Genomic DNA, 9458 nt, shown 5'->3' with positions numbered 1-9458 from the left:
AGCTGTAGGTCTGTTGGAGATTGCTTGAGGTCCACTCCAGACCCTGTTTGCCTGGGTGTCAGCAGCAGAGGCTGCAGAAGATTGAATATTGCTGAACAGCGAGTGTACCTGTCTGATTCTTGCTTTGGAGGCTTCCTCTCAGGGGTGTACTCCACCCTGTGAGGTGTGGGGTGTCAGACTGCCCCTAGTGGGGGATGTCTCCCAGTTAGGCTACTCAGGGGTCAAGGACCCACTTGAGCAGGCAGTCTGTCCCTTCTCAGATCTCAACCTCCGTGTTGGGAGATCCACTGCTCTCTTCAAAGCTGTCAGACAGAGTCGTTTTCATCTGCAGAGGTTTCTGCTGCTTTTGTTGTTTACTGTGCCCTGTCCCCAGAGGTGGAGTCTACAGAGACAGGCAGGTTTCCTTGAGCTGCTGTGAGCTTCACCCAGTTCGAGTTTCCCAGCAGCTTTGTTTACCTACTTAAGCCTCAGCAATGGCGGGCGCCCCTCCCCCAGCCTCCCTGCTGCCTTGCCGCGACATCGCAGACTGCCGTGCTAGCAATGAGGGAGGCTCTGTGGGCATGGGACCCTCCCGGCCAGGTGTGGGATATTATCTCCAGGTGTGCCTGTTTGCTTAAAGTGCAGTATTGGGGTGGGAGTTGCCCGATTTTCCAGGTGTTGTGTGTCTCAGTTCCCCTGGCTAGGAAAAGGGATTCCCTTTCCCCTTGTGCTTCCCAGGTGAGGCGATGCCTCGTCCTGCTTCAGCTCTCACTGGTCGGGCTGCAGCAGCTGACCAGCACTGATTGTCGGGCACTCCGCAGTGAGATGAACCCAGTACCTCAGTTGAAAATGCAGAAATCACCGGTCTTCTGTGTGGTTCGCGCTGGGAGTTGGAGACTGGAGCTGTTCCTATTCGGCCATCTTGCTCCGCCCCCTCGGTCAGAAATATTATACAGCTGGGTGCAGTGGCTCACGCCTGTAATCCCCAGTACTTTGGGAGGCTGAAGCGGGTGGGTCACGAGGACAGAATATTGAGACCATCCTGGCTAACACAGTGAAACCTGTCTCTACTAAAAATACAAAAAAAAAAAAAAAAAAGTCAGCCAGGTGTGGTGGGGGGGCGCCTGTAGTCCCAGCAACTCGGGAGGCTGAGGCAGGAGAATGGCGTGAACTCGGGAGGCGGAGCTTGTAGTTAGCCGAGATCATGCCACAGCACTCCAACTTGGGCAACAGAGTGAGATTCCATCTCAAAAAAAAAAAAAAGAAAGAAAAGAAAAGAAAAATTAAACAGAAATTTTCAGAAATAAGCAATTTTAAGTTTTAAGTTTTATTTTAACATATTGATATAATTATTCTATTATTAGTTATTATTGTTACTCTCTTGCTGTGCCTAATGTATAAATTAAATTTTATCATAGGTATGCATGTATAGGAAAAAAACTAGTATGTATGGTTTGGTATTATTCATGATTTCAGGCATCCACTGGGAGTCTTGGAACATATACAATGCAGATAAGGAGGGGACTACTGTGTTGTTTTTGCTCCTATCTCCATCCTATTTGCATTCTCTGTTTTATTACCAGCTTTGGTGTCTGATTCCAGGATTCTGATGATAGTAATTATAAGGGAGGATTTAGTGCTAATGTATATGTTTGTCAAAAAGATCATAGGGCACTTATTTGTGGTGTAAACTCAAAACACTGTTTTCTTATGTTTCTTATTTTTAATGTGTTGGAACCATACTAACTTAACACAGCAGGTTATGTTGAGTACTTCTTCCTGGTTGGGTTGTCGGCGGCTGGGCCTATTATCTGACTCATAAGCTTTCTTTAATTCTGGCCTGATCATTGTTCAGGTCTATGAGAATGATTTCAAGGGAGGGATGCCATGGAAAAGAATAGTCAGATTCATTTATTTCCAATTCATGTTTGTTGAGACACTTGAGCTATCAGCTCTTGTAACTATGAATCCTTTATTAAATACAATTAGCAGGTAATATTGTATGTAGTAAAAATTATAAGTAAGATCTAGAGGGTTTACTATTTGCCAAACATTTTCCTAAACACTTTACATGTATCAACTTGTTCAATTCTCACTAATGCCCTATGGGAAGGTACTATGTCAAAATCTCAACTTCATAGGTGGAGAAACTGAGGTACAGGGATATTTACTCATGATGACAGTTAATACATAATAAGACTTGGCTCTTGTAGCCACTAACTGCTTCAAATCCTTCCCGCCTTCTCCTGATCCACTCTTCATCACAAGCAACTACTTTCCAAGTTTCCTTTGTCCTTTGTCTTCTGAGTAGGTTTGGTAAATGGGAGGCACGTATAAAAAATTGTAGAACAGAAGCTGGAGAAAAGCCCCAGTAGACAGTCCTCTCTCCATAGCCACAGGTCTATCTAAGCAGCTCCTTCCTGGGTTTTAGCATCAACTAGACAGCCTAGCTTCTAGATTCTGTTAACATCACCTTCTTCCATTGCCCCTATAGTCCCAGAAGTGGAAGCAGCTTCCTGTTGGTGCTAATCTCTTGATGGCCTCACTTCTTGAGTCCATCACTCATTTTTGAGTCCATCATTCATTTAGCCAGCCTCCAATATGAAGTTCCATTTAGCTTAATGATCTAGATTAGTTTATGTTTTACTGGCCAGACCCTAACAGATAAAATTTTGAATTCAGACAGTCTAGCCCCAGAGTTCATGCACTTAATTGCTATGCTATCCTTACTCTTTCAGAGAAGAATTTCATTCCACAGAATTTTTCAGAGACTCTAAGAGGTGAATAACGCAGACTGTAAACTATCTTCTTTAAATTATGGTTGGCTAAGGGTAGCCAATAACTATCCCAGGGCCCCATATTAGGCGTTAAGCTCTGTGAGGACAGTGATTTTGCATGCTTTGTTCATTGCTGTATCTCCAGTACCTCACAATGCCTGACATATAGTAGGTGCACAATACATGTTTTTTGAATCACTAACTGAGATCCACTTCATTTTTTTTGCATTTAAGTAAAATTGATAATAAAATTTGTCTCTTGTAATATTTATTCAGCATTATATGTGTGTATTATATGTATTAATAGCAAACATGTGCTTGGGAATCAAACTGTCTGGCTTCAAGTCCTAGCCCTACCATTTACTAGCTGTGTGAATTTGGGCATATTACTTAATCTCTACAAGTGGCTAAAATTAGGATAATACTGGAATTTATTTCTTAGGGTTGTTGTAAGAATTAAATGAGATAATATATGTAAACTGCCTAATACAGCCCTGGAGCATGATAAATAGTCATTAAATGGCAATAGATGTTGTTATTACTATAGCCATGCTGTTACTATTATTATTACTATTGTTGTTGTAATTATTTAGACTTTCTCCTTTTTGAAATGGATGCTTGTGCTGTAACATATCCTCCAGAGTTAAAGACTGTTTTGAACTGATTTTCTGCCTACAAGACCCTTCAGCCTCTGCTTTCTCCATGCCTCCGTGCTATAGAGGCTGAAGGCCTTTAAAGTTGCAGACTGAAGTCCATCACATTCCTGAGCCTCACTGACAGTTGAGAAGATTTTGAATTGTTTTATCGGTCCTAAGCCTAATACCTGTGTGTCTGGGACAAGCTCAGAATTAGTTACCATGTACTTTATGAACCTTAGCTTCCTTACCATTTCCTGTTATGTTTAGCTGGTGTATATAACTGGAATTACTGTCTCTGTTTCCACATTGCACTCTAGTTTCTTTAGTGGGTCTAGATATTGAATCCCTGAATCCCTGGTTATCTTTTGCTGATAGAGACATACTCCTTATTTTTGCCCTCAAACAAATGGACCTTATAGAATCACAGTGCTACCATATTTCTGCATACAGAGCTAACCATTACTTGGAAACTTCTACTAATGAGCATCCATATACTATCCAATCACATTAGGCCACCCTCCCCCTTGTAGATTTGTGCTGTCTAGGTCCAAACATGCTACACTACTATGGACACTAACTGCTTGCTTGCTCCTTAAGAAGCCATCGATTGCTAAACTGGTTTAGTGCCACAGCCCTGACCACAGCCCTGACCATGTTCTCTCCTGGATTATTTTCTTCCCTACTGGACCTCTAAAGTCATAGTGGCTTTTGCAGCCCAGCTTATATGGGTTATAACAGTGTTTGTGCCCACACCATATGCAGTTAGATACATCCCACACATTGTATAAATGAGAACGCTGAATCTATTGGATCCAAAACCATTCGGCCAGGTATGCTAATTTGGTTATTTTTTTTGCATTCATTCATTCGATAAATATTTATTGAGCACTTCCAGTGTATCCTATACTAAGAACAAGAGATACAGAGATGAATAAAGCAAATCTGTAACTTCAAGGAGTTTACGTTCTGCAGGTTGGAGCTCACCAAGAAAACTTTATACAAGATTCTTAGACCCTCTGCTGTTCTTTCTATTCTTCTAGAAAATCCTTACAAATATCATATAGCACTAGCCTACTGGCTTCCACAATAATTTCATTGCAAAAATAGTAAATTTTGTGTTGCTAATAACATCAGGAGTAAAACTGATTAACACTATCATCCACCCACATACTCACACACTCACATAGTAAATTATCAGCACTTAGGGGAAATAATTATTCTCATTTCATCAAAAACTATGGTCCCAAAGTGTCAAAGAATCTACAGATTTGGTTTTAATTTAGAATGGATGAACTGATTGCCAAGTTAATTGGCCTCATCAAGTCAGACCTTTAGCCATATTCTGTAAGTCAGGAAAATAAAATAAGTGCGATGTCAGACCAGCCTTCATATCAGCAGCTACCCTCTCCAATCAAGCTCATAACCCATTCAGAATGTTCAATTCAATCCAGAGCAGCTGGAATGACTACACAAATCTTCCAAGAGCAAAAGACACCATTACTTCCTCTTGTTTGCATCTTTCATTGTCAATAGGTAATTAATCACCAGGTTCCACCTCAGCGCTATAGAAATTTTTCTAATCATTTATTATTTGAATAACTAAGGAGAAAAGGTCTCCAATGACATAATATGCATAATGTGCATTTTAATTGGAAGGCAATTTAGATATTTATTCAGACTATGCTCATGTGCAAGTTACTTCTAATGATGGAAAGCTGCTTTGGTGGAACTAATTATGATAAATTACTAACAGCAGTTGTAAATGCTAATTATTCAGCAAAAGTCATAAATAGAGCAAAAGCCAAGTTCAGACATGGTTGTGAATGCTCTGTATGAACTTCCTATGAAATTTTTAAGAGGGCCCCACTTGTTCTGTTTTACTAGAGAATGAGTCATTGAAGTGCCTTAAGATCTTCTCAGCATTGCGCCAGGCATGGTGGCTCATGCCTGTAATCCCAACACGTTGGGAGGCCAAAGCAGAGGGATCACTTGAGGTAAGGAGTTCAACACCAGTCTGGTCAACATGGAGAAATGCCGTCTCTACTAAAAATAGAAAAATTAGTGAGGCGTGGTGGCGTGCCTGTAATACCAGCTACTCGGGAGGCTGAGGAAGGACACTCACTTGAACCTGGGAGGCAGAGGTTGAAGTGAGCTGAGATCATACCACTGCACTCCAGCCTGGGAAACAGAGGGAGTGAAACTCCATCTCAAATTAAAAAAAAAAAAAAAAAAAAAAAAAAAAATCTCAGCATTAGCAGCTACTGTAAGATAAAGATACATCCTGGATCCCTAGACATGGAACTCTAGATTTCTCCACAATGCACTTAATTTTTAGAAGACCTGGGGTGCTAAAACAATGCTGAAATAGCTCACATAAGCACCACTTTTCTCAGAAATCAATTTTATCTAGGTACAAGAGGTGCTGGGCTTGACAGAAAGCAGTTAGATGAAAATTTAATTTTGTAAATTGTTCATTTAATCTCACATTTGCTGTCCATGAAAAATAAAAAGTGGCAATTTCCATGTGTTCACAAATCAAGTGCAGCAGAAATGTACTTCTAACCATGCAAGGCCCATTTAAAAATAGGTTGAACAATCAGAGTCTTTGCTATCCAAAACAATTTTGCCCAAGGGTCAAGCTGTTTTCTGGCTTCAGACCTCATCACCAAGCACCCAGATTTTGTGCATAGTAAAATATTCTAGGGTAAGTAGAACCTCCCACTTTTGCTTGTTATTTTGAAAGTATGTATCACAGTGAAGACAGATCACTACCAGAAATCCTTGTTCCCAGCCTTCCAGAGAATGTTCTGGGTATGCAGCTTTTAAATTTGTTTACTTAAGAACTGCAAAAGGTATAGTAAATAATTAAAACCCCCTCCTATCCACTGCTCATGTTATGAAATAAAACATCACAGATATAAATGAAGCCACTCATGCATCTCCTCCTGTTTCCATACCCTTCCTTTCTCCCCAATAAGTAAGCACTTATTGTACTGATTGTAAATTTGTGTTGTCTATTCCCATGCATTTTTAATACTATGTACATATATGTCCATAAACAACATGTAATATTTTCTTTTTGTTTTATAATATCATACTGTATGTATTTTTCAATAATTTTTATTCATTCAGCATTGCAATTGTTGAGATTCATCCATAATGATGCACATAGCTCTTGCTGAATCGTTTGTACTTCTGTAAGTATTCCATTGTATTCATATACTACAAATGTATAAAGTTTTCTCTGTAGATGCACATTCAGATTGTTTCCACCTTTTTGCTATTACAACTAATGCTGCTGTGAGAATGTTTCCTGGCACTTATGTGCAAGATCTTCCCTAGAGGGGGTGTATTAGTCCATTCTTACACGTGTATAGAGAAATAACAGAGACTGGGTAATTTATAAAGAAAAGAGATTTAATTGACTCATGGTTCTGCAGGCTGTACAGTAAGCATGGCAGCCTCTGCTTCTCGGGAGGCCCCAGGAAGCTTCCAATCATGGCAGAAGGCAAAGGGTGAGCAAGACATCTCACATGGTGGGAGTAAGAGCAAAGGTGGGAGAGGCGCCACCCACTTTTAAACAACCAGGTCTTGTGAGAACTCATTCACTATCATAAGAACAGCACCAAAGAGATGATGCTAAAACATTCATGAGAAACCTGCTTCCATGATCCAATCACCTCCTATAAGATCCCACCTCCAGCATTGAGGATTACAATTAAACATGCGACTTGGGTGGGGTGCAAATTCAAACCATATGGGGGGGAATATCTAGGGATGGAATTACTGGACTGTAGGGTATATCCACATCTTCACCAAAGGATAACAAATTATTTTCCAGAGTAATTGTACCAATTTACATGCGTGGCAACAGTGTAAGGAGGATTCCATTGCATGTTTTTCAAAAAAAAATTCCTCAGAAAGTTATTCCTTTGGTACCTCAACATTACTTGCAAGTTCTGTTCCTATAATGCTGGATTTTTTTTTAGAAATGTAGACCCGAGCCAGTCAGCTTGATTAGCTGGGCTCCACCTGAGGAGCCAAGTGGTCACTTCAAGCTCCTAGTTATCAGTTTAGTCAATCCCAGCACACACACACAAAAAAAAGGTGAGGCACAAGACAGTCATCTTTCATAGGTTCTACTCCTCCCTCTTCACTTTCAGGACCCATTGATTTGATGTCCCTCCTCTGAGCACAACCATGCCACTACTAGTCACTGCTTATGCTCCAGTCAGCTCCTATTCTCATCACAGCTTACCTGTCAATCACTTATTCATTTATGTATTCAGTCAGCTACTCAATTACTCAACAAATATATACTGAGTACCTATAGTTTTCCAAATGTTATATCATAGGGTTAATAATGGGGGCTATATGATAAAGTTAAACATGAAGGGAAATGTCATAATGGATAAGACTGATAACTCTTCTGCCTTACGTTCCAAATGTCCTCTTTTTATTAGAAAATATGATCAATTACAACAAGGTGAGTAAGAAAAGAACAAGTACTAATTGAGTACCTACTATGAGTTAATATATCCATGGCTGAAAATGACAATTTGTTCACTCTTGTGTGTAAAGTATTTGTACGGTGACATGGCCATCAAGGTTCTGATGCAAAGATAAGTAAGTAGAGAGTAAGCCATTATTTATTAAGTAGAAATATGTTTCAGGGACAAAGCTGTTATCTCCTTTTAATTCCATAACAGCACTGTGAGATAAGAATTATTATTTTTCCCATTTAGCAAAAAGAAAACTGAACCTCAAAGAAAATCAGCAACTTGCTCAAGGCCTAATAGTAAGAGACTGACCTAAGAGTTAAACTATGATCTAACCCTACCAGTTCATGGCCTTTTCTGGCTGATAGTAGGAATTTTAAATACCATGAGCCAGACAGGAAAAGCGCAGTTTCCCAATCCAAGCAACTATATGCAGTCCAGACAGACAGGATGTAATTTGCTGATGTAATTTTTGCCAAGAAAACATACAAAGAATCTTTAATCATTTTGAGTAGGCTGAGGTTCCATTGCCCATAATAGATGGTGCCTCCCTCAGGACAAGGTCATGATGCACAAGTCTTAATTCACTGCCCAGTCTGTTTCATATCATGAGATCTAAGGGCTATATCTCTGGCTTTAGGGATCCTTCCATCATAAGTTTCCCTAGCACCCCTAACAAAGGAAAGTGCCAAAGCAGAACTAGCTATGACATCATAGGCAGTGCTTGAACTCTCTTTTCAATGCACAGGACTTCTCTGGATTTGACAGCTACCAATAAAACTGAGTGAAAGGAAAATTTAATGACATTATGGACTCAATTCCAGTGGATCTAAGAATGGCAGCTGGCAGCAACCTTGTTGCTGCTGGATAGAACCTGGAAGTCAAATCTCAGTTTAAATGTCACCTCTTCTGACAAGCCTCCATCAAAACCCAAGCCTGGACTAGTGTGCATCCACAGAGCCATGTGCTTCCCCTATCGTAACACTGACCCCACTGTATTGTTTTTCTGTTTACTTGCCCATCTCTTCTGTCAAGACTGTTAGCTCTATGAGAGGAGAGATCATACTTGTCATTTCTTTCTTATATTTATAGTGCCTAGCACATTAGCTGGTACAAAATAGGTACTCAGCGTGCATATGTAGACTAAATTAATAAATGGACAAATAAAATTAGGGCTGAAGTCCATTGCCCTGTCTTCTCAGAGAAAGAGACCCAGAAGTGGTCTGATTTAAACATTATAAGAAGCTGGAAAGCAGGAACCCATTGATCTGCAAAACATCTAGAACATTTAATTAACATTTCTTGTATGCCAGGCACCATTCTATTTTATATTTATTAACTTAATTAATTCTCAAAATAATTCTGTGAAGTAGGTGCTATTACTACCCCCATTTAACAGATGAGAAAACTGAGGTTTGGAAAGGTTCAATGACTCACCCAATGTTATTTAACTAGGAAGTGTTGGAGCTGGGATTTGAACCCAAAAGTGAGGCTTCAAAATCTAGACTTTTAACCGCTTGGGTAAACCACAAAAGTACAAAAGTGATCCTGGTTTTTATACCAAG

The sequence above is a fragment of the Macaca nemestrina genome, chromosome X (assembly GCF_043159975.1).
Source record: "Macaca nemestrina isolate mMacNem1 chromosome X, mMacNem.hap1, whole genome shotgun sequence".
Taxonomy (NCBI): Eukaryota; Metazoa; Chordata; class Mammalia; order Primates; family Cercopithecidae; genus Macaca; species Macaca nemestrina.
Note: the sequence above shows the minus strand (reverse complement) of the source record.